We start from the raw sequence: 27,487 nt of genomic DNA on the forward strand, positions 1-27,487 counted from the left end.
TTTGATTCACGCTACGCAGCAACAAAAGCCCACGGTTTATGGATTGAATGTGGGCGAACATATGCAGGAACGCATCAAATACTATACACTCTCGCGGGCGTTCTGCCAGACGTACTCGCAGATTTAAGTAACACTCATATGTCCTACTGCAAATTGTATCCATAATATCATTGCCCTCGGTTTTTGCGAACACATGGAGAAGGCCCACTGGTTTTGGGTTCTTTAGTTACACCTCACGCCTATTTCTATCGTGAAACAATGAAACCCGAGTCAATGAAACAGTCAATGAAACCTAAAACTAAAACCCGCGGGCGAAAAAAAAAAAGAATTTAATCATCAGCAGTCGAATTTCAACATATTCAAATGAATTTAATGGCGATTTTATTCGTCTCAAATTCGAATTCGACATGAAATTCGAGTTCGCCGAATTTAATGGCGAACTCGAACAAATATGTTCGTTTGGCCTTCAAATTCGCCGAATTTCGAATTTTATGGATAAAAAACGGCAAATCCGGTGACTAAGCCTGTGACTACCTCGAGGATCTTAACTTTTAGAAGTTATATGGTAGTGATGTCGGACCAGACTTGGGAAATGCCTCTGAGTTTTAAAAACTCATTCGCATTGATGTTCTTGGTGAACCTCCGTCCGAACATATGTTTTGCAGTTAGCATTGTGAGCTCATATTTGGTTGAGCCTCACTGAATTGATGCCAGGAATCTTCTGAGATGTCTTCAGGACACAATCTCTCATGGATTAAGATACACTGCCGGAGATGTGAGACTACTTGGATATACTAATGTTGATTGGGCAGGCAGTGTGGTGGACCATAAGAGTACTTCCGGGTGTCGTTTCACCTTGGGATCGGCTTCGATATCCCGAATGAGCAGGAAGCACAAGTCGGTGGCTTTGAGCACCGCCAAAGCAGGATTTATTGTTGCTAGCATGACCTCGTGTGAGGCAGTCTGGTTGCAAAAGCTCTTCAGTGAGTTGTTTGGATTTACATTGGATACCACTGTGATTCTCTATAACAACCAGAGGTGGGATTCGATTATTGAGGAATCCCGTATTCGTCGATTGCTCCATCAGATAGACATCATCTGGGATATGGTAATTTGATGAGCAAGGATGCTCCATCGCATTAAGATGATGTACAGGTTGATACACCTTGTCAAAGCCCTAGGGAAAGATCTAATCTATGATTTTCCCAAACGACTTGGAGTCGGCAAGAAACCCTTGTACAAGGGTCCTACTTGTTGCATACATTGAGCTCTAGGAGCTTTGAGGGCTTGCGGTTATTACTGGAGCAACATATGACCACAGGGTGACTCACCCTCCCCTGGTGGTGCGCACTGGAACAAGATGATTCGCTCTCTTGTGGAACAGGATGATTCGCTCTCCTGTGTAGCAGGATGATTAGTTCTCCTATGAGGCCTGGATTGATGTGTTCTCCATGGCAATTGTAGCAGGATTGATGTGTTCTCCTGTGAGGACAGGATTGATTAGTTCTCCTGTCGAGGCATCCTACCCATGCAGTCTGGGACTCATGGGAAGTACCTCTCATCTGATCAATGAGCAGGGAAATGAAGTTAGGGACCATAGTAGTACGGATGGACGCATCGTTGTAACTACCGTACTCCCTATGCTAGGATGACCTCCATTGATCTGGGATCAATGATACTGGTCTGGGACCAATGGTAGGAGTTGTACCATACTATGACGCTGACTCCGGGTCGGTTGAGACTGGTCTGGGATCAGTGGTACATACTCTGAGACTGACTTTGAGTCAGTGGACGATGATATTGGTCTGGGACCATTGGAGTTGTACTCACTATGACGCTGACTTTGGGTTGGTTGAGACTGGTCTGGGACCAGTGGTACATACTCTGAGACTGACTTTGAGTCAGTATGATACATCCTCGATCATTTCTTCTTCTTCATAATTCGGACAAAAGAAAAGTAGAACAGAACAAAGCAAGAGCAGAGCAGAACAAAACAAAACAGTACAAATCAGTGCAGGGCAGAACAAGACAAAGCAGAACAGGCAAAATAGAGCAGAGCAGGGCAAGGGTCAGGCTGTAAAAGGCAGTGCATTTGATGGATGAATAGTAACGACCGATAGACAAATTGCAGATGAAGTTCTCCATGGTTGAGAGAGAGTGTTAAAATTGGCAACCAGGGCAAAACTTCATGTGGGTCATCTTATTCATGGCTAATAATATTTTTATTAGATTCCTCTCGTCGAGAGGTGTAGGATTGATATAAAGATCATCCAATTCCGATAAGTATTCATGGAGATATGAATTTATTTTGATTATGGAATTATTATCAAGCCGACCTACAACTCATGTAAGCTCAGAAGCCCAACAGTCGCATCTATTCACCCACCAACGTTGTGTATAAATATAAGAGGACTTTTCCTCATTTAGACTCACGCATCTCATCACATCTCTCTCTCTCTACTGCGCAGATATGAGTCTCTTCTCTACTGCGCTGAAATGGGTCTCTCTCTCTCACACATGTGAAGCCGGACGCTGTTGAATTTGAAGCTGCAACTGCAGAAGTAAAGATTGACTTGCGTGGCCGAGAAGATCTCCTCTTTGGAACTGCGCTGTAGGTTCATCTGGACCTCCTCTGAAAGCCGCAACTTTTGGTGGTGGAATGAAGTCAATCTGACGAACGGTTTGCAAGATATCGACTACCCTAGTTTGAAGCCGGAAACTGCTGAAACTGAAGCTGCAACTGCAGAAGCAAAGATTGACTTGCGTGGCCTAGAAGATCTCCTCATCTGAACTGCGTTGTAGGTTCATCTGAACCCCCTCTGGAAGCCGAAACTTTTGGTGGTGGAATGAAGTCAATCCGACTGTCGGTTTGTGAGATATGGTCTACCCTAGTTTGATAATGAAGCCGCTAATGCTGATGTTACTGATCTAGGGTTTGCTACTACTGACATGAATCAGATTTATTGTACTATTTCTCTCCGCTGAATTATTGAAGATAAAAGAAGATTTGATCAAAGGGCTTCCCCACACATTGTGGGGTTTGTCCCTGGCTAGCCACCACATCTTGTGTCTCTTGTCTTGACTTGTTTTCTGTCGATTGTTTAATGTTCTATCTGCACTTTACTTTATGTACATGTGATTGCTAATCGGAGGAATATAATAAGAAAAAGAAGTAAATTGTTATAAGCATAGAACATACCATAACTTAACAGTACAGCGCCCCCAAACAAACACCATGGCCCAGCATGTCGCAATAGGAATCTACCCTAGTTTGATAATGAAGCCGCTAATGCTGATGCTACTGATCTAGGGTTTGCTACTGCTGACATGAATCAGATTTATTGTACTATTTCTCTCCGCTGAATTATTGAAGATAAAAGAAGATTTGATCAAAGGGTTTCCCCACACATTGTGGGGTTTGTCCCTGGCTAGCCGCCACATCTTGTGTCTCTTGTCTTGACTTGTTTTCTGTCGATCGTTTAATGTTCTATCTGCACTTTACTTTATGTACATGTGATTGCTAATCGGTGGAATATAATAAGAAAAAGAAGTAAATTGTTATAAGCATAGAACATACCATAACTTAACAGTACAGCGCCCCCAAACAAACACCATGGCCCAGCATGTCGCAATAGGAACCAATGAGGCCGAACAGCCACTACGCGACCATATGGGTAACACCTTCATCTTGCCCGAAGGTGCGTTAGCAGCAACAAGCGAGGATGACCGTGTTGCGCTGAGCAACATGATAGGCGTCGGTTTGAACTTGGTTGCCCTGCCGCACAAAATATTGTACCAGCTGCAGGATGGGGTCATCGCCGAACTCCGCACCCGGGAAGGCCGAGCGATCCAGGTTCTACATGAGCAGAAAATCCACATGGACCAGCTCAGCGTCCAGAGGGATGAGTTGATGGCGCAGGCCGTAGAGGATGCATGCAGGAGCGTTCCAGAGTTGGTCGTGCTGGCAGAGCTACCAACAGCAGAACAGGTCCATAGATTGGCGGCCGGGGTCCGCGAGGCCCGGGAGGAAACGGTAAAGGTTCAGTTGGAGCTGAACCTGCAAATCGCCGAGCTGTGATTGAAGGCACAACCCTCCACACCCCCGGAAGTCAAAAAGCAGCACACCCACGCTATCTAGATGGGGTTGGAACAAATTGGCCAGGCGACCCAAGGGTGCACCGGGATGTTGGAGCAAGCACTCACCATACTTATGCACCTCCAGGAAGACCTGAACCTACAACGCCTAGAGGCAGATGTGCGCAAGTTGCAGCAAGAGTATGACAGTGTCCGAGGCACCGTGCAGACGGTTGCCCTTACTCAAAGACTCGCCAGACTACAGCAGGCAAGGGCACTGAAGGACCGATTAGACATCGCGCACCAAAAGGAAGCCCTGCTTAAAGCACGCATCCAGCCATGGATCGATGAAGCGTTCACAGTCACAGCTACCATTGAAGGGAAGTTGGCACAGATGCAGGAACTGTATACAGTCGGACAGGAATGTGACCCGGCACACGAAAGTTCAGAGATACGCGTGCAACAAGTACAACAGGCAGCAAAACAGTGTGTTGCAGACACCCAAGCCGCGCACAACATGCTAGATGGACTTCGCGCAAGGATCGTCGCAGCTGCAGAATGACTCGGGACAAGTCACGATGATTGTGTTAAGGGCCTGTTGGGCAGTGGATCCCCCCATAGTATGTTTTTGGGGCTTGAAACCCGAATTTTGGTAAAAGTGTAATGTAAAGACCTCATGAAAAGCAGGCACAGAATGCGAGAGTCTAGGGTTGTCCGCCCTAAAATAATATAATTTAATGTATGGTATGTCGGCCTACCCATGGTCCGCGGACCATGGGATTGTATAAATAGAGCGAGGCTCTAAGTGTAAAGTAAGTTTTAGCTTGGAGAAGTCATATGGGTTTTGGATGATGAATTAGCTCTGAGTCTGTAAGTCCGAGTATTGGGTTGCAGTAGTAGGAAGAGGCTCTACCGCTGAGTGCACAAAGGCCTGGTAGACTCCGCAACTATGTGCGCGGACCCCTGCAGCTGAGTGCGTAGGGCGGAGTTGGGATTGTACTAGGACAAAGAATTAATAAAAGATAAGTTGATTTTGGAATATTTTGTGTCTATGCTTCTGTTATATTTATGCATCTCTTTACAGTTTATGATTGCGCACACTTTTTATGAATGTTGAATGATTAATGAGAATATTGGGCCCACATAATTAAGTTAAGATCTATAATAAAAGCACAATGAGGAATAAGGATCTAGACAGCACCTCTTCGCGCTCTTTATAGAGCTACGCGGAATCAGTTGCACAAGTTGCGAAACACTAACGGCTGCGCGGGGCAGCGCAAGCACGCATGATAGGTTCGCAAACTTCCCAGACTTCATCAAGAGATCCCTAGGGTGCGGAAACCTAGTTCCAGCACCTTCCCATACTACCTCGGGTGAGACCTTAGTGCGCGCACCACAGACTATTGCCGAAAGGGCCGGTAGTTTCGAGATTTGTTTGGCTAAATCACTTCTGAACCTGGGTCAGGCCCCAACAAGCCAACAAAAGCTAATTACAGTCCAAGGTTCCTATAATCATAAACATATTATAGTCTCAATGTGGGGTTTGGAAAAATAGGATAATGTGACTAATTATACCTAAACCAGTCATTAACACTTCAAACAAATGTATACACTGTCAGGACTCAACATGCAGCCATTGGTAACCTCAAGAACCAAAAGTTAATCACTGTGTCTCTAGTTTCTCGTTTCTGTATGAATAGCATATCCAACCATGCTGTTAGGATTCTATGTTTTAGATAAATTGACTGAATTGCTACCAAAAAGCAACTAGAGAAAGCCGACTTCAGATTTATGACAATTGCAGAACATGGACCCAAATGTACAAATTCATAACAGACAACCATTAGCAACATCAAGTGCCGGGTAATTACAGTCCAGATTTCTGTATGCATAGCATATCTAGCAATTGGAGTTAGGATTCAATGTTAATTATGATGTGATTCAATTGGTACCCACTAACCAGAAGACAAAACCAAGTTCAGATTACAAGGCCACAAAATCTGGACGCATATCTAGATGCCCCCACAACAATCAATGGCCTCAGCATGGGGTTTGTAAATTTAGGATAATGTGCCTAATTTTACCAAAACCAGGCATTACCACTTCAAAAAAAGTACACACCGTCATAACAGACACAGCCATTGGCAACCTTGAGAACCATAAGCTAATTACTGTCCCCGGTTTCTATATTTGTAGCATATCCATCCATGGTGTTAGGATCCTATGATTTTATATAATTTAATTCAAATGCTACCCACAAGCCACTAAAAGCCCACTTCAGATTTAACATAACTGCAGAACCTGGAATCAGATCTAGACAGCCTATTAATAGCTTAAATGTGGGATTTGCATAAATACGAGGATGTCAGTTATATTTCCAAAAACAGCCATTAATACTTAAACAAATGTGTACACAGTCATAACAGACAGCCATTTGCAACCCCAAGAACGGCAAGCTGATTACAGTCCCAAGTTTTTATATCCATAGCATATCTAGCAATGATATTAGTATTTTATATAGTACACAACTTAATTCAGTTGCTACCCACTGGCCTGCAGACGAAACCAACTTCAGAATTATCATAAGGCAAAATTTGGACTCACTCTAGATGCCCCTACAACAATAAATAGCTGCAATGTGGGGCTTGTAAATTTACAAAGATGTGAATAATTTTGCTAAAACAAAGCGTCATCACTACAAAAATTTCACATAATCATAACAGACACAGCCATTGGTAACCTCAAGACCCATAAGCTAATTACTGTCCTGGTTTTTATACACATAACATATCCAGCCATGGTAATTCTTGGTTTCTCTAATTAGATTCAGTTGCTACGCACAAGCCACTAGAGAAAACCCATTTCAGATTTAGCAGAACTGCAGAATTTGGACTCGGATCTAGATGCCCCAACAGAAATTAGATTCTTAAAGGTGGGATTAGCATAATTAGGAGGATGTCAATTATATTACTAAAAACAGCAATTAATACTTCAAGCAAATGTACATGCAGACATAACAGACACAACCATTCACAACTTCATGAATGGCAAGCCAATTACAATCCCAGATTTTTATATGCATAGCATATCCAGCAATGTTATTAGGATTTTACACTGTACACAAATTGATTCAATTGCTACACACTAGCCACTAGATGAAACTTAACTTACTTCAGATTTATCACAACGCAGAAATTGGACTGAAATTTCGATACCCCAACTGCAATCAATAGCTTCATTGTGGGTTTGTAAACTTACGATGATGTGACTAATTTTACTGAAACCAGCCATTGAAACATATACGCAGTCATAAAACACAGACCAATTGGCATCCTCAGAAAACCACAGGTTAATTACTGTATAGCATATCCGGCCATGGAATTAGGATTCTATATTTTATATAATCAATGCAGTTGCCACCTACAAGAGAGTTAAAGGAAATATACTGCAGATATATCAGAGTAAGAGAATTTGGACTCTGATCTAGATGCCCATGACAATATAATAGCTTAAATTAGTCGCATGACACAGAGACATGGGACACGTGGGTCCAAGTATCCAACATAGGATATGCTTACCCCCAAAACAGGACAAAGGATGTGTTATACAAACACAAAAATGAAACATGGGCATATAGATCCTATTTTTTTAAATTTAGAACATTACAAAACATTTATACAACTAGATACTATATCAATGATGATCAAACACAAGAAATTAGAATATTCAATAAAATACATCATAAAATAGAAGTTTTAAAAGACGCAACCATAAACTGCAGTTTTCTCATTAAGATATTTGATGTTCTATTGAGTCACAAAAACTATGGGTGGGAATGCCAATGGAAAATACACAACAGGGTAGATACTAGAAACGTAGATGTGAAGAATCTCATAGCTCATCACTGTCAATAGTCCTCCTCCATGTCAAAATCATCAAAATCACCATCACTGCCACTGCTCTCTCTCCATCCTCCTCCTCGTCATCCTCTATATCCAATCCAAGATCTGCATCTGCTAGGGTGGAGGATGACCCCTCAAGGATACCCATCATCAAAAGTGACCAGCTCTAGCACTGGTTCATTAAGATCCAAGTTAGTTAGTGCCAATTCAACACTACTGTGCAAACCTATATCATTAAAAAATACGTCCCACATTTTTGACTTCATCAGGACATATCATTTTTTAAAAGTCCTCATACATCTTTTTAGAACCTTGGTGGTGTCGGACACGTTAGGACATGTCCAAGGCATGTGTCTAACATGTGTTTGAAAGGCGTCTTATTTTAGGACACATGCCAAACACATGTCAAAACAAGTTTCCTGACATGTCACATGTCCAACATGTGGGATATGCACAATGGTGTCCCGTAACTTAGCTCAAATATTAAGTTTGCATAGATAGGATGATGTGAGTTATTTTACCCAAAACAGAATTTAATACTTAAACAAAAACACACAATCATCACAGACAACCACTGGCAACTCAGGAACTGCAAGCTAACTACAGCCCCAGCTTTCTATATACATAGGATATCTAGCCAAGGTGTTAGGATTCTATGTTGTGCACAACTTGATTCAACTGCTAGCCACTAAACAAAATACAATTCAGATTTACAAGGAAAAATTTGAAATCAACTGTAGATGTCCCCACAACATTCACTCACTTCATATGTTGTTTGTAAAATTAGGATAATGTGAATAATTTTACCAAAACATTAATATTTCAAACAAACGTATGCATAATCATAACAAACATGGCCATTGAAAATGTTAAAAACCATGGGCTAATTGTTTCAGAGCGACTTTGCATAAGCCCAAGCATAATGTTAGGAATATATCATGTATGTTATATATAATCTGATTCAAATGCTACCTAAAAGCAACTAAATAAGATAAGATAATTTTAACAACTGCCAACAAATGGCCAAAAGGTATATCAATTAGAATACGAAGTACAATCAGAGATATGAATCCGTAGGAGAGCACCAGGCTACCCAAAAGCATAAAGCAAGATAAAACCCCTTCAAATTTATTAGGAGGCAAACTTTGGACTCAAATCTAGATGCCCCCACAACAATTAATAGCTTCAAACTGGGGCTCGCAAATATAGGATTATGTGACTTATTTTACCAAAATCGGACGTTAATATTGCAAACAAATATATATACAGTCATAACAGATACGACCCATAACACAGGAATTAACTCAGCCATTAACACAGCCATAACACCCAGTGATAATCAACGGATACTAACATAAATCTTCACAAAAATAAAAGATTCACCAGGGTTCCATTGAAGCCTTACCTGAGGCTACATTAAAATATCAACCCCACATCGCCTTTTGCCTCCCTGTGGGCTGCTGAGATGAATCCAGCAGCAGAAAAGCTGTCAGGTATGCCCAAGAACAAAAACGCTGTCCCACAATTGCCACCACAGGTTGTTGAAATATGTAACTAAGTTTGGTCTTCATAATGACATATGTAATCATGATTTTATGTATTTAATGAAAAGAGAAAAAATAATTTATTACTGTTATTCTTGAGGCATGGGTTTCATACTCAAGGAAATTCAAGCTCCATTGTGAGCTTCTTGGGCTTGTCATTGAGTCTACAAGTCAAGAAAGTCATTGTCATGTATGAAAGACCCTTCTTGGGCATGTTATATATTGTAAAGAAAATTACTTGAGTCAAAGTTAGAGTCAAAAGACCCTCCAAGACCTTGTCAAATGTGCAAGCTTAAAGTCAGCCTTCTCAATAGACAAGTCGGCCTAGAGACAGTTAAAAGTTGGCCTACAAACATGGACAAGAAGCCTATACATAGAAGGACTCGGCGTCATTCAAGGACACTCTCACTCAAGCATAAAGAAGTTCGATCAAGAAAGAAAAGGAAGCCGAATAACTAGCGAAGCAAGGAGAGATAAAGGAAGGAAGAGAGAAGCACCTTGTGATCTGTTTTTGGGCTATATTCCCCCACACGTGTGAAGGTTAGGGCATCTTGCAACAAAAGATACAAAATTGCAATCACTCCAAGAGAGCCGAAGTTTTGGGCAAAGGAAGTCTCCCTTGCAAACCAAATTGACAAGAAGAAGATTCCATCTCAAGTGAAGGAGAAATGAGACAAATCTGTCCATATTCTAGCCACACGTGTGAACTAGGGTTTCTGCAGAAGAAACTACTGGAGGCCAAAATTGCAGAAGAATCTTTTGGGAAGTCGAAGTTGCAGAAGAATCCACTGGAGGGTTGAAGTTGCAGAATCTGCTAAGGACGAAGTTGTTGGAAAGAAATCATAGGTCTTGGAATTCGACAATTGAAGTTCTATAAAAAGAGAAGAATTCTAGTGGGTTTTCCTCTCAGTTATAGAGGTTTTGTCCCTGGCCGATCACCTATATCTTGTGTCCTCTTGTTTTACTATTCTTTATGGTTTGGTAGTTGTTTGATGAAAATAACACTAACTCTAATCAAGAGAAAGAAGAAGATAATCAAGTTAAGTGAAAATACATCACAAGCAGTTATCAAAGTAAGAGAAATCACCTAATCTTGTTGCCCCTATAATTCTCAACATGGTATCAGAGCTAAGGTGATAAGACAAGGAAAGGCGGCTTATAGGAGGACCATCAAGAAGGAATACTCAAAGGCCAAAGCACAAGAAGATCATCAAAGTCATCACAAGGACAAGGATTACATCACCATCTTGAAGGAAGTATCTAAGGAGCGTCAAAGAAAACCTCAAAACCCTAGCTCATCCAAAAGAAGGGTTTTTCAATTGAAGCATTCTTGTGAAGCTCTCACATTGAACAATCTTCATCACAAGGAAAAGAAGACCTCGGGACCCTACCTCCACTCATAGAAGGACTACATATTGAAGCATCTTAAAGTCTCTACATACTAAAGAAGTAGGAAGAAGTGTTGTCATCATCATCAAGGAATCAAGGTGAAATCCCTCTCTTTGAGTCAAGGATCACTTTTGAAGGAAGACATCTTATCTTATCGTCATCATCAATATCAAGAAGGCATCAAGCTAAAGATATTGTCATCAAGGAGTATCTTCACAAGTAAGTATCTTTATATTTATGTTTGAATCTATCAAAATGACTTCATTTTGCAAGGAAAGCAACAAATTGGTTGGGTCTTCAAACTTTCTTCCATGGAAGAAGAAGGCAGATTTGATCCTCATAGAAAATGAAATCGTTGAGCATGTTAAGGGTTTTGTCACTAAACCTCCAAAGGAAGAAGCTCAAGCTCTAGCCTAGTATATGAAAGGGGAAATAAGGGCTCAAAGGATTCTTATAGAATCCATCAAAGATCCCTTCATTTTGTAAGTATCGAAGTTAGAAACATCAAAATAAATATACAAGAAGATAGTAGAATTATTCTCTGTAAGTATTGCTAGAGAAGTAATATCTTTGCGAAACGAGCTATACAAAATGAAGATCTCAAAGGAAGATGGAATAGCCCCATAATTTATGAAGGTATCAAAAATAAGAGACTAACTACAAGAGTTGGGAGAAATAATGTTCGATAAAGAAATAACCATCGTTGTGCTCAATGCACTACTTGATGAATGGGACAACTTTGCATCAAGCATCTATGCAAAGAAGGAAGCTTCCCTACTCAATGAAATTTTGTCATTATGTAAGATTGAAGAAACCAGGTTGAAGGCAAAAACTGATATAGGATCAAACGATCAAGTTCAAGCACTTGTTGCCATGGCTAAGAGAAAGGGAAAGTTTGGAAAATTTGGTCCTCAAAAAAAGAAGAAGAAGGATATTCTTATGTCAAAGATCAAATGCCATGGTTGTCACAAGTATGGGCATTACAAGAGACATTGTTTGAAATTCAAGGAGAACAACAAGAGGAAAGAAAGAAATGAAGCTCATATCATCAAAGAAGTGAAAGAACCTGATGAGAAGAAATCTGAAGATCAAATGCCATGGTTTTCAAGAGTATGGGCATTACAAGAGAGATTGTCTGAAATTCAAGAAGGACAACAAGAGGGAAGAAAGAAATGAAGCTCATACCATCAAAGAAGCGAAAGAACCTGATGAGAAGAAATCTGAAGGGATAGATCTTCAGTATTAGGGTTTCTCCATTACATAGCAAGGAAAAGTGGGAGATGAAAAGACCTCCAACGTGGCAGTCATGATGAGAAGCATTATGACGAGATGCATCATATTAGGAAATGGCATGATATTAGAAGCATATAATTAAAGCAAGAGCTCATTATAGAAGCATAACAGAAGTAGAAGCCTACATTGATACAACGGTCATCATAGAAAGGAAGTAGCTCTTGGTAACTGTTACCGCTCAAACTAGCAGGTGTCCTAGGAAGGGATCCTATAGGGAAACTACTAGGTCAATGGCAACAATGGAGCAATAGCCCCTTGTCACCTCAACTAAGGGTCCCTACTCTTTACGGACTTTCACCGATGCGAGACATAATACAAAGGGAATCACCGAATGAGTGAGTCAATAGAAGGTTAAGGAGTGATTCCTAAGGCCTATTCACAAGCAAGACTCAATTGTGTGGTTTGATTGCTTGAGAAGCAAGGTGTAAGGCTTTCTAGGAAGGGCCAAGGGGATTTCAAGGGCTAGGGTTTGAGGATAAGACTTGTAAAGGAGACACCTAATCCTATAAATCCATGTGGAAACTTGGTTTTCAACTGGTCATTGTGAAAACAGCTTCAATAAGTTGTGGGACCACGCAAGGTCAAGTGGACCCAAAAGTAGGTCAAGGGGATGGAATTGATCAACCAGGGGTGTGCTTGACCTAATTGAGAGGGATAAGGGGATCAAATGGGAAATTTTTGGTAAATTTGATGTAATGATCCCAATGAGGTCACTAGCCAAGGGAAAGCAAGGGCAAGAAGCGATCTCGGAGTTAGGGCTTGAAATATCTCCAGATCCCACCATCAAAATTCCTTCAAATTTGGAGGTCCTCTAGAGGACATAATAGCGTAGAAGTGGGCAAGAGATCAAACTTTTTGGACGGGTGAATCATGAGAAAAATGATGCCCTAGGTTGTCTATGGAGGTTAGGCCTAGAAAGAAAGAGAGAAAGGTGAGAAAAATATGCTTTAAAGTGATCACAATGGAGGATCATTGCCTAATACTTTTGGAGAGATGGAGTCAAGGTGATTCTAATACTTGGAATGGATTCACTTAGTCAAGGAGGCCTTTAGAACAACTTCACATGGCATTAGGACACGAGAACAATTGCTTCAAGGTATTTACACTTCAATTTGCAATATTTGATGGCTTATCAAGATGAAATTTTGGCAAAACATCTCTAGGAATATTCACTCATTCATACATGGCCCATGACATGATGCAACGCTATAGAAGAACAAATTTCTACAATTTCGCATATGAAAAGTAGTAAATTCCAGCCTAGTACAGCAAAAATCCTAGCAACATGCATGTGACATAAGAAAATAACAAGAATAACATTAAAAGAGTATATCCAATCATCAACATCTGCCAATAGTGAAGCTCCAAGACAAAAATGAAAGAGACCTGTTACCGCTCAAACTAGCAAGGGACCTAAAGGGGCAACTGCTAGACCAATGGCAACAAATGGAGACTTAGCCCACTGTCACCTCAGCTAAGGCTCCCTACTATTTACAAACTTTCACCGATGGGAGGAGACCCGATATATATGGAGTCACAAATGAAGGATAAATCAACAAGTGGATATAGAGTGACCCAAATAATCCCTTTCCAGAAGAGGTTTGAAGAATAAAGATTGCTTGATTTATAAGCAAGGTACAATGTCTTCTAGGAGAAGGATGAGAAGATTTAAGGGTTTGGTGTAAGGAATATGACTTGTGAAAGAGTTTCCCAATCCCTAAAATCCTTATTAAAATTGGTATCCCGGATGGTTCTTAAAGAATTATCTTTTCAAAGGAATGGGAGCACACGAGACCACGTGGACCCAGCCTTGGTTAGGAGGTAAGATTTTAGCAACCAATGATACTCTTAACCCATACAAGAAGGGGAAAGGATCAAAGAAATAATTTTCACTTAAAGGTGTTGATTTGATCCTATGAGGCACTAGCCTTGGAGATACCGGGGCAAAGTTTGATCTTGAAGCTAGGGCTTGGCTTTTCTCACAACTCCACCGTCGGAATGGCTTCAAAATTGGAGGCGACCTTTAGGAGACACTAGTGCAAGGGATGCTAGGAGATCAAAAAATTTCAAGGGCTATTTTGTTGGGAAAATGATTCCCTAGGTTACCCAACCCGGCTAGGCCTAGGAAAAGGTGAAAAAGAATTGATTTTGGATGGTCACCTCTTGGTAGATCAGTGCCTTAGTCTTAAGAGAATGGAGTTTATGATAAATATGAATGAGGACTTTGTTTCTTAGTCAAGTAGGCCTTAAAACTACCTCGCTAGTCTTCTAGGGCAAAGGGAAGCCACCTTAAAGCTTTTATACTTCGACTTGCAAAGGGAGATGGCTTATCATGATGAATTCATTGATGGAATTGTCCCTAGGAAATTGCATTCAAATTACATGGCCCATACATTGAGAGATGTTATATAGAGACAAAATTCCACAATTTAAGCAGTGAATGCATATAACAATTAGCCATAAAAATAGCGAAAATCCCAATCCAATGTATATGACAAAGTAAAACAAGAATAAAATTAAAAGCATTTACTTACAAGTAATAGAAAATATCCAACCATCCACAATTTGAAAATAGAGAAGCTCCAAGATAAGATAAACCAAATCGAAACATCAAAATTCATCCATAAAGCTTCAATTCATGCTCTAAGCAAAAGTGCAAAATTTTCAAGAGAGAGAAAAGATCCAATCCAAAGTGATGATGAGAAAATGAACTCATCTCACTTGTATTTATACACTAATGAGGATTTGAAATTAGTCTCCTTGCCCTAAATAAGCCCCAAGAATAAAATAATGTGCTAATAATCTAACTTTTGGTGACAAGCCCACCAAACTAGCTCACAAATGAAAGAATAAGTCTCTTAAGATGTCAAATGATGAATAATACATGTCGTAGGGCTCTCCAAGAGGCCTGATGAGGTCCATAGGTGCCATTATGAAGAATAGGACCCTTAAAAGTGATAGACAAGGGGTTGGCACCTTGTTCTCCAAACAATAAACATGTGGTGCTCCCAATGGGTGTGGGGGAATAATAATAGCCTCATGGGTCTCCAAATGAGTCAAAGATGCTCTGATAATGGTGTACGTTATGCCACATCAACCTACACGTCATGTGTCAGTTGCGAAGTGTATGGCAAAGGTGAACCAGGTGCATATTACTCGTCCAATAGGTGAATCTTGAGCAATCTATGAACATCCTCAGGGATCCACGGAGTACTGTCTACTGCTGTGGAGGCGCATTACTCTCAACACACACCCTACATGTGCCAATGTATCCCTCTGGAGGATTAGGACCCCATATAGGGAGACCAAACACGAGATAGAGACCATCTGCAATCCTGCATAAGATCCAATGCGTCCTCTAGCCTTCCAATACAACAAGTCATTAGAGAAATCGAGTAAATGAGCATACCAACCATGGACCAAAAGTGGGGACCTCATAATGTTTTGCCCTTCCATTATGGGCTTCGGGATATGCCAATGTCTCCTAAACTCCAAATGGGTTTAACCAAGTATCCTATTAGGTGGTTTCTCCTTCTAAAGGCAATAATATGTTCAAGGTACACCCTTCAAAAAGTGGTGTTGTGTGATAGACAGGTGAATGAAGTAGGGGATGAGAAGGGGCAGCCGTGGGCCACATGCTGGGGTACAAGGGTAGCTAATAAAAGGGAAGCCCGCACTTGGGTTTATAATGTATAGGATGGAGAAATCGTGGTACATGAGGTTCCCCGACCTTGATTTTTCCACCCTCCTTTATATGTCTTTTGTCTTTTTATGATTTTCTTTGATTAACTACTCGGGCTCAAAGGGCAAGAGCATTATGCATAAGATATAGCGATGAATACCCCCCTTTAAGATAGGGCGATTCATTACCCACTAGGGGTTGGGACAATCATGGATTCCTATATGATGAAGGAGGCTCATAGACCCTGTAAGAACCAAGGGTTATGGCCATGATGATGGGGTAGAGCTCATGTATTGGCTTTTGCCCACATGCTAAATGTGTTTGTCCCAACCATCTTTTTGTGTTTTGTGGTACATTTTCCTGTTAAATGTGGTCAAATATGCTTTTACTTTTCTTTTTAGCTGCATCAACCTCCAGGGCATCATTCCAGACCTGACCCAAGGTGTGGGCAAGGGGAAAGGGAGAGTTAGCCCTATGTGGACCCAGTGGAGGAATGTGGACCTAGGTGGGAGAAATGATGAATGGGGAAATAATGAGTGGAAAGGGGGTAATATATGCAGATAAGGGAGCGGGACCACGCAACCAAAATCAAGGTTTCCCGTGAAATACTATCCCTAAAGCCAAATGGTCAGTAAAAGAGATCCCATGGGACTAGAATCCAAGGTTAATATCCCAAAAGGGCCAAGGAGACAAGAGCATAGACCTAGCCCATTCTTTCCGTCAAATCCCTCCATTAATCCATACCCAAATGTGTCCATAATAAGCAAACTACAATAATCAATTACCAAATGATAAGGCATACCTTTAGGTTCGGGACGCCCACCTTCAAACATACGATCATGGCATATGGGGGAGGACCACATGGTTGGATCAGGTGGAGAAAAAATGGCACAACGAACTAGTTGGTTGCTGCAAGGGGCTGCTGGCTACCGGCTGAGGATCATCTTGGAGAAAAAAATTCTCCTAGGGATATCACCCACAAAATGGTCGGTAACATTTGGCTCCACCTAGGACGTCATTTCTCGAAGAAGTGGACAAAGTTACTTGAACGGGAGGTCACGAGAACTCCAGCAATCTCTTGGCCACCGTAGACCTATTACCTACACATATAATAGATGAAGAACATGGGGCAGCATGCTTTCATGGCGTCTCATTAACGCACATGCTTAATGTTGGGCCATAAAATCAGCAAGAAATAAGATATGTAAAGATGCATCTATCTACCATGAGAAATATCATGACCGTAGTTCTAATGTGAAAATGAGCATGCAATGCATCCTACCTTAACATGCATATGACGAAGCTTTTATTAAGTGTAATCATCAATTCAATATAAATATGCATGCTTATATGATTACTCATGCAGCAAATCCCAAAGCGAATGCAAACCCAAACACATGGAGGATGTTGTGGGCGAGAGGTGGGAAAATATCATGCCCACACATGGATGATTATGCGAGAAGAAGTAAGAAAATGATGTAATCTAGTGCATGAGATCTTCTCTTGCAACCAAAATATAGAGATGTTAACAACCAAGCTCATAAATTTTTTTATGGATGGCAATCTCTAGCCTATCACTTCCACCATTGCCCTTATTGTTTACGTCATGGCTTATGGCCTTCATCGGGTTATGATTAGTAGGAAAGGGAGGCTGATGAGATGGAGAAACACAAGTAGGTTGCACTTGACGATTACACTGGAGAGGGGAGACTATGGAGTGATCAAAACCCTGAGGGTGCGTCCAAGGAGGAAAAGTATAATCAATGAAGGGCTTTTCCTTGACACTATACTCGGGAGGGGGGAAGGGCTCACAATTACTTGAGATCATATGACCAGGGGTGAGGGAATCACTTGATGAAGACTCAAGATGATGACCAAGGAAGGAAGAAATATTGTATTCAACAGGTTTTTCCTTCCCAAAATCATAATCTAAAGGCTCAAGTGATTTGAACATAGAATCATACTCATGAGAAGTGGGAGCCTTATCAATTTCCTTAGTATCAAAGATTGGGTCTCTCCTAAAAGGAAAATTTATCACTTCCAACTACCCCTCTTTATGTAAAGGAAAATGAAGATTCTCCTTCCCAAGGGTATCAATGGGTATGTCATCATAAATAGTGCCTGAGGGGAAGGGAAGACCAATCTCATCCTCATCCTCCTTGTCGGTGTCGTAAATGGGAGCACAATCAAATTGAGGACCAACAACTTCCCATTTCTCCCTTTCAATGTGGAAGTAATCTTCAATGTCATCTTTCAAAGAGTTAATGGGGTCAACTTCCTCAAGGTTCTCAAAAGAAGAATCATTAGAAGCAATATCCTTGAGAATGGTAAGGTTAGTCTCAACTCTCAACCAGTGTTGTTAAAAGCGCGATTAAATCGCGATTTTTTCAGCTTGCCGATTTAATCGCGATTTTTATACGAAAAAAACGCCTATTTTTTTTTTGCTGATTTTTATTGAAAAAATCGCGATTTTTTCGAAAAAATCGCGATTTTTAACGAAAAAATCGCGGGGGCTTGGGACAGCGCGATTTTATAATTTTTTTTTTGGTTTTTCATTTGGTCATTTGGGTTTTTTCATGCAATTTTTTTTGAAAGAAACAAATAATTTTTGAGTGGGGCAGCTTAATGATAAAGTCTAGGCCCTAGTATGGATATGCTATTCATGGTAATGTTAAATTCTTAAAGTAAAAGTGACATTCTCCTTAATCTTCATTTTCATCCTTTTACTTAAATTTTTAACATTACCATGAAATGACTCAGGATGTTTGAGAGTGGTTCCAGCCTCATTGGATTTCATATGGAGAAAGTAGAATTTTAGATTTCATTTAAAATCCAGCAGACTTATCAGTTTCTCAGGATTTCAGGATTGGGAGATTGTAATGTTTCCAGGTGACACCACCTGCTCGGGCTACCCCTGCCACCAGTAGAGGACGTGGTCTACCTCCTATAGCTCCTACTTCTAGTTCTTCAGCTTCTAGAGCACATCAGACTCCACTGCCATCTCCACCAGCATAGGCACCAACATCTACATCTAGAGGGAAAGGGAAAGCTGTGGCATTTTCTCGCAAGAGGGGCAGAGGAAATCAATAGGATTAGACTTCATTTTATTGTTTATGACATGATGAGATACATTATCATATTTTTTGTTGATATTTTGAGGCTGAGTTGGGACTCAGGAGTCAGGACTTACTATTCAGGACATGATTCAATGTTATGTGTGATTTTAGCGCTAGAAATGATATTAAACATCTTATATATTAGTTTTTTTATCATATTTATGTGTCAATGTATTTATTTTATGTTGTAGATGGTTTAGATATTAAAAAAATGAATATTTTTGTACCAAACGATTTTTTCCCGCTTTTTTCCGATTTTTTCCCGATTTTTCCGATTTTTCCCGATTCGTTCCCCGCGTCGATTTAATCCCGCTCGTGCTTTTAACAACACTGCTCTCAACTTCACCTTCCATAGACTTATTCTTCCCAACACGTGTGTTCTCAAAATCATCCTTCTCACCATGCAGACCTATTGACGGTGTTGGACCTGCCAACCTTCAGGAGATCTCCCCAGTATGAAGTCCCAACTAGACCTCACACCGTTTGCTGTAGGAGTCCTATCCGGTATGATGGCCCGGTTGCCATTATCTTAAATGTTTGCCTTAGCTCTTACTTGTCAGCACGAGAGAGTGGTCTGCTTTGTCTTCGAACAGCGAGATTTGCGTGCCTAGTGAATGCTAGTGTTACTTGTGTCAAGGTTCTTTCACAGCAAAGAGAGAGGGTGGGAGTGAGTCTCTAGTCGAAAGGAAGGAAGTCCCAACTCTGTCAGAGACACACAACACAACAAGACATGCACAACTTCCGGAAGAGCAATCCACACGGATGCGGCAGTCACAACACACAAAGGAAGATAGCACGTACAACACCCAGCGGGGCAGTTCGCGCAAGTGCGACGGTCATTATAACCAGTTTACGTGAAAGGTTTTGTTTGATGTCCGGGGAGTTAACCAACACGAGAAGGACAACATTAACAACTTATACAACACATTTTCATTAATATATGTATTAGAACCACTGAACGAGTTCAATCGTTTAACACAGGTTAAAGCAACATGTATTACAGGGGTTCAAGAATAATTCTTACAAACAGTTACAACACATGTGAAAACGTGTCGGCCTATGAGCAAACTTTTGAATTAAGCAAAAGTTCCAAGACACATAGATACACCATACATCACTAACCCCATGGGCAGGGCGTTGGACCCACTACTCGCTCCTCAAAGAAAAGATTACAGACTCTCAACGCTATGTGGGAGGAGCCAAGGTGAAAAAGTCCCTTGCATGTACAAATGAGGGGGTATTTATAGCCAAGGGTAAAAGTGGCCCTTGTGACAGTTCGACTTTCCTCATGGCTGTTTGACTTTCATGACCTTTCAGATTACATGACTCTTCAAATTACAAGCGCGTCTCTTGGACTTTCACGTTACATTACATTGATTGACAACAGTATGGCCCACAGTAGTGATGTGGCCGACATGACTCATGACACGACTCGACATGACTGTGTTGGTATGTTCATGCTATTGTTGGTGTGCATGTCGAGCTACAGTGTTGCTTAGTGATGGATGTCCTCTTGGTGTATCACAGCTTCACCTCCGCATGGAAAGGTGTGCGGAGTCCTCGATGGTCATTAGATTCGCTTGATGTTGCATGTGCACGTTGCTCCTTTGCTTGTACTTTGGCAACTCACGAACCGCAAGCTAATTACAATCCTATATGCATAAGCATATCTAGCCAAGGTGTTAAGAATCTCACTGTGGAAAAAAGTATTAGAATTCTATGTTGTATACAATTTGACATAATTGTATAGCCACTAGATAAAACCCACTTCAGATTTATAATAAGAATGAATTTGGACTCAATTGTAGATGTCCTCACAACATTCACTTGCTTCAATGTCGTGTTTATAAAATTACGATGATGTCAATAATTTTACCAAAACCAGCCATTAATACTTAATACTTCAGCTATTTTAACAAACACAACCGTTGACAACCTTAAAAACCACGGTCTAATTGTTCCAGAGTTATTTATGCATAGTATATCCAACCATAATCTCCGGAAACTATCCTCTATGTTCTATATAATCTGCTACCCACATGCCACTAAATAAGATAAGATAATTTTATCAATGTTAAACAAATGATCAAAAGGTCAATCAATGGGATTAGCAAATACAATCAGTGATAACAATCTGTAGAATAGCTCTAGGCTACCTCAAAAGCATAAAACAATATAAAACCCATCTCAGATTTATTAGAAGGCAAAATTTGGACTCAAATATAGATGCCCTGCAACAATCAACAGCATCAATGGGGTTTACAAAAATAGGATCGTGTGACTTCACCAAAATCGGCCCTTTAAAATTCAAACAGGTGTATACATAGACAGTCATAGCCGATAAAAAACCGTTAACACAGGAATTAGCATAGCCGGTAACACAGCCATAACAACCATTGATAAACAATGGATACTGACAAAAATCTTCACAAAACTAAATGATCCACCAGAGTTCCATTCAAGCCCTACCTGAGGCTACAATGATATATCATCCCCACGACTTCTTTTCCCGTCCTGTGGGTTGTTGAGAAGCCACAATGGACTGAATCCAGCAACAGAAAAGCTGTCAAGTACGCCCATGAAGGAAAACACCATCGCCACGATGGCCACCATAGGCATCATCATTATACCAATCATAAATGCAACTGAACCAACCAACATGAGAGCCGAAGCCATCCCAAACAATAACCAAGTGAGCCCCACAGGGCTCCACTGTGTTCTTACCGAAGATAAATTTGTTGATGTGGGGTAATCTAAAATGGAGAATAACAGCAACCCAAGATCTTTAAACAGGTCCTCTGCCTGGTGGGGTTGCCGCTGCTGCTGCGGTACTCTCGTTCGTAAATACCCCGCCTGTAACATGATTGATGTTGATAGAAATCTTTATCATAGATCTTTTCCCTGATGATTCTAGTCCGCAATATTTGAAGAGGATAACCAGTGTGAAAAATGGAGGAAGGTACTGGAAAGGTTGTTTCGAAGGTTCCTATTGTGTCAGCATAACAGTTTTGCCTTATCCGTTCTTTAACTGACCTGATCTTCAATCAGGACAATCGCATGTAGATTCGAGGTCTGGAAGTTACACGTGGAAACCCTTTGTGTAAGGACTCGAAGTTGTTAGAGGATAAGCTATTTGCAACAGGCGTTTCTAGAAATAGACTTGAATCAGTGTTGGAATGGTAGTTTTTGTCTCATGAGGATGAAATTTGGACTTATCCATTTTATGCCAAATGGGAATAATTATCTTCTAATCCTAATAACCATAACCAGATTACCTATGTAAATGGGCTATCGAAATGGAATATGCAATTAAAAATTAAAAAAAATTAATATATGATTAAATCATAAAATAAATTTATTTTAATTTTAGATTTATTATTTATTATAAAAGTTTAAAATTTATTAAAATATATATATAGATATATTAGATTTATTGATTATTATAATAATAAATTAGATTTTTTGTGGTAATAATTTAGGGTGATGTATTTACGATCTCTTTGCGGTAATAATTTATGATCTCTACGGTCATAATTTACGATCTCTTTGCGGTAATAATTCACGATCTCTCTACGGTAATAGAAAACCAATCTGAGGCACGTGCGTCTGCGGTCCAGCTTGCGGATATCAAGTGCACACATTCCTTATATTTTTCTAATACATATATTCTCATATATTTTCAAGTATGAATAATTCACCACAATTACCAAAGATTACCAAAGAGTGCACACATTCCTTATATTTTTCTAATACATATATTCTCATATATTTTCAAGTATGAATAATTCACCACAATTACCAAAGATTACCAAAGGTAGACCTAGCACAGTTACTTTACACAGCCTCTATGAGCATATAGAGTCTTTAGAGAAACATAAAGAAGAAAGAGAAGTCAAGCTACAAACGGAGTTAACAGCCAAGCTGAAAAATAAATTCACATCTCTTGAAGACAAGATCCAAAAACAAATAGAAAAAAAAATAAAACTATTGGAGAATAAGATGGAGGCAACGGAGACTAGATTGCAGGTTATAGAAAAACAAAACCAAGATATGAACCAAACATCCCAGCAAGTAGATGTTGATACTTTAGAGAGTCTTAAAATGAAGGACATGATTAAAGAGCTAGAAGAGAAAGTTAATAGCTGCCTCACCCTAAATAGTGTGGCAAGTAAATTAGATGTCAAACCAATTAAAGATGAAATGAAAAAATTGATAGAATTAGACCATGAGCGTAACAAAAGGGCCTTGAACCTTATAATCTTCGGTTTGAAAAAGGAGGTAGACGATGATACTTTAGCCATAGCCCACACAGAAATACATAATAGATTACAAATTGAAACAACGTGTCTCATAGAAGCAACGAGGTTGGGGAAACTAACTGAGAATAAAGGAAGGTTGATCCGAATAAAGGTGAGCTCTACTAACCATAAGTATGACATACTTAGTAAAACCTCAAGTCTAAAAGGAACGGGAATATTTATAAATGAAGATCTCATTCCAAAAGATCAAGCAGAATTGAGAAAGGAGGTTCAAAAGGTAAAGGAAGCTAGGAAGAAAGGAAAATGGGCAATAATCAAAAATAGAAAAGTCGTTATTCAATATAAAAACCAAAAAGACAATAATAAATAGGAATTCAACATGCTCTGTATTCTTTCTTGGAACTGTCGGGGCTTTCCATGGAACAAAGGCCCCAAGCTAAGTTGGATCTCGAATGATGTTGATAAAATTTTGCTTGTTGAAACTTGGGAGAACAAAGAATCTAAGGTCCCTAACATAGATGGCTTTACATTATGGTCTACCTAGAATAAGCGATCCTCCCGTAGAGGCATTAGGGGTATAGCTTATTACATTAAGAAGAACATCTCTCCTCATGCTAGGATTTATAAAAACAACCCTTACAACCAATATAGTTGGATAGAAATTACTGACATTTATGATAAAAATACCTACATGGCAATCTTTTATTTCCCGCCCATCAATTCTAACTTCTATAAGAAAAAGAATCTAGATAAAAATAGTCCTTACAATGGTTTAGACAATGATATTTCTAGCCTAAGTAATGAAGGCAATATCCTTTTAATGGGTGACTTTAATGTTCGAACTTCAAGCAACCAAGCTATTCTTCTAAGCAATCATTCCAACCCCAATCCTCTTTGGTTAGACGAAGACCTTCCTCTGGCTAGCCAATACAAAAGGAGCTCTGAAGACCTTAGGGAGAATTTGTTTAGGTCGGAGCTAGTCAAGCTCTGTAGTGCTTAGGATCTCATAATTTGCAACGGTCTAAAGAAGTGGCCCAATTCTAGCCAGATGACTTGCATCCATGGGCTTGGTAGCAACGTGGTAGACTATGTTATCTCTGATATCCCTATATACAACGAAATAACAATTTTTGACATCTTAAATGACAATGAGCCTGACTCTGATCATAGGCCTTTACTTATAACTCTCAATTTTGTCATGCATGGAGATCCCATAGAAGATAATCCTTATAGCCAAAAGAAGTTAATCTTTGATAGAAATAAAAAAGATCTCTTTCCAAATGAATTAAAAAATATTTTGCTTCCTTTATCTAGTATAGACAACATAGAAGATCTCTATCATAATTTTACTACAACTCTCATATTCTATTAACAAGTTCTCAATTGAAGTTTCAAGTAATAAAAGAAATAGTAAAACCAACCCATGGTATGACAAAAGTGCAAGGAGAGAAATTAAGGAAGTTGTTGATGAATCTCTTAAAATTGGCAAGATAAAAATATACAAAGCCCTAACTAAAAGGGAAAAAAGGCAGTATATTCATAAAAGACAAGAGAATCTCTTACACCTCTATAAGGTAGCTCCTAAGAAATTTTGGAGGCAGATTCTAACTAGGAAAACTAAAGATAATAATAAAATTGCTTTACACGACTGGAATTCCTATCTTAAAAAGCTTTATGAATCTCCAAATGTCATGGATAACTTTGAAACCCTGCTCACAACGAAAGAAGTTTTCTCATTAGAAGACACTGATTTTGGGGTTAATCACTTGGCTAATGGGAAAGCTAAGGACATTGAAGGTTACCAAGCGGAAATCTTAAAAATTGGAGGTCATGTCTTCATCCCCCACATTCACAAGCTTTTCAATCAAGCAGTCAAGCAAGGGTTCCCTAAACCATGGACTCAAAGCCTCATTATCCCTATTTTTAAACGTGGGGATACAAATAACCCCTCTAATTATCGGACAATTATGATCATCCATCTCCTAGCCAAGTTATGTGGTATTATTTTGGAAAGGAAATTGAGCATATGGCTTGAAAATGAAGGTAAGTGGGCTAAAGGCCAAGCAGGTTTTAGAAAGCAACACTCAACAACAGACCACCTCGTTACGCTTAGGATCATTGTGGAGGAATGCCACAATGATAAATCCAATCTCTTTTGTTGCTTTGTGGACTTTAGAAAGGCTTTCGATACGGTTCCTAGAAACAACCTTTGGAATAGATTAGAAGAGCTAAAGGTTCCTTTTGAGTTGAGAGCTGCCGCTATAAGGTTATACGAGAATGTAATTGCCAAGTTAAAGAGCAATGAGGGGTGGTCGAAAGATATTAAGTGTAATATCGGAGTTAAACAAGGTTGCCCCCTTTCCCCTACCCTATTTGGCATTTACATCGACAAGCTGGAAGGTTGTTTAGAGGAAGCAGGATGTGCTGGCACGATCTTAGCTGGGATAGTCATCATCCTTCTTCTCTATGTTGACGATATTTTTCTTCTTGCAAGGTGCCCATCTGATCTTGATAAGCAACTTATACTTCTTAAGGAATTTTTCTCTACCATGGGTATGATTGTTAACACTGACAAAACAAAAGTTATGATTATCAAATCCAAGAAGGACACTTACGTTAATTTTATGTATGAAAATAGTAACTTGGAGGAAGTGTCTTCCTACAAGTACCTAGGAATTGATATTCATCACAAGCTCAACTGGAACTATAGCATTGAGAAAAGGATTAATGGGGGATGGAAAGCTTATTTTGGTCTTGAAAATAATTGTAAAATGGCAAACCTCGTAATATGGGATAGAAAGAAGTTCCTCTTTGAAACTTTAGTCACTCTGGTTATCTTATATGGATGTGAGGTTTGGGGTTGTAGCATCTCTAGAGAATCCTGGAGAAAGATTGAGCAAATTTAGAAGCGTTTTATAACGTATAACCTCAAAATTAAAAGAAACACACCCTATCCTATTCTCCTTATAGAAGTGGGTCTTTCCCCTAACGAGAGCCTAGCTATGACTAGGCTTCTATTGTAGAAGCACAAACTCAATAACATAGGAGACCATAAGCTTCCTAAGCTAGCTTTAAATTCCAGCCAAAACCACCTAAGGCTCAAACGAGGTTGGTATAAAGACACCTAGGCTTGGTTAAACCATTGGGAGATCGACGAGAATGTTGCATTGCAAAACATTAATAACATTAAAAATATTGTTACTTCTAAATTCAAAGAAAAAATGTGGTGTGAGAAAGATTTAGCAGCTAAGATAAAATTAAGATATTATAAGGAGGTCATCAACTCCACCCTAGAAGATCAAAAGTATCTCTCTATTTTATCTAGCTCAAAGAAGAAAATTAATATAGCCAAGATTAGAACGAACTCTCATGAGCTCCATAGTGAAATGGGTCGTGTTGAAATGTGCAACAAGAAATGCTAAAAATAGAATTGTTGTAAATAGCCGGGCTAAAAATAGCAGTTTAGCCATTGTAGATCTTAACAACAATGTGTGAAAAGTGAAAGTGCTAAAAATAGATTTTCTAAAAATAGCATTTTGGGATCCCTTCTTATTTTAGTTAGTCCCTAGACTAAACATAGGAAGTAAAATTCGAATTTGATGTTAATAGTTGTTTGTAAATTGATTGATTAATTCATCTTGAGTTAATTAGTTAAGGAATTATGAACATGAAGTCTATGTGAGGACATGCAACAGTTTCTCCTTTGATTGAGGGATTTATCCATCAGTTAAAGAGATAAGGATGAGTTGTAATTAGTTGGCTCAGTTAATTGAGTCAAGTCCAGTTAGATTAATTTAACAGTTTGTTAAATTAATGAGAGTTCAGTTAGTTAATGCTTGCATGCATGTAACTACTGTATTTTAGATAGCTGAGTATTCATTCATGGATAACTCATGCATGTCAGTTCAGTCATAGACCCAGTTGAGATCAGATGGAGGGACAATGTACTATCAGTTGCAAGAATATTCCATTGTGAATATTCCTTGCATGTAGAAGGAATATTATTCCTTAAGGATTGCACAGTTGGATCAGAGGTTACAGTGAGTGTGATGAGGCAAATTCACACATCTGACACCATTGGACCCCAATCAAAACTGCACAAGGAAATAGGAGGCTTGGAGGGCTTGAGGAACATATATTCTATGTCTATTAAGTCTGTGAGTAGTATTGTTTGATTACAGAGAGAGCAGGATAGCTTGAGAGTTGATTATTTTTGTAACTTGAACAA

At 39.6% G+C, this 27,487-nt stretch overlaps 1 long non-coding RNA gene across 2 annotated transcripts in view; it reads right to left on the reverse strand.

Annotated features, from left to right (window-relative positions):
• Nucleotides 1-21,485, reverse strand: part of LOC149213281 (uncharacterized) — an 80,051-nt gene extending 58,566 nt beyond the window's left edge. Inside the window, exons 1-2 of one of the 2 annotated variants that reach the window (XR_016250806.1) lie at nucleotides 21,470-21,485; nucleotides 7,828-8,148 (exon numbers count right to left, since the gene is read on the reverse strand). This is a non-coding gene — a long non-coding RNA (uncharacterized LOC149213281). Of the gene's footprint in view, nucleotides 1-7,827; nucleotides 8,149-21,469 lie in introns of those variants that run through there. The other variant, XR_016250807.1, reaches the window with a different exon arrangement.
• Nucleotides 21,486-27,487: the final 6,002 nt, after the last annotated feature.

The sequence above is a fragment of the Pinus tabuliformis genome, chromosome 1_1, assembly GCF_031772625.1.
Source record: "Pinus tabuliformis cultivar Carrire ecotype Pingquan chromosome 1_1, CPIR1, whole genome shotgun sequence".
Classification (NCBI taxonomy): domain Eukaryota; kingdom Viridiplantae; phylum Streptophyta; class Pinopsida; order Pinales; family Pinaceae; genus Pinus; species Pinus tabuliformis.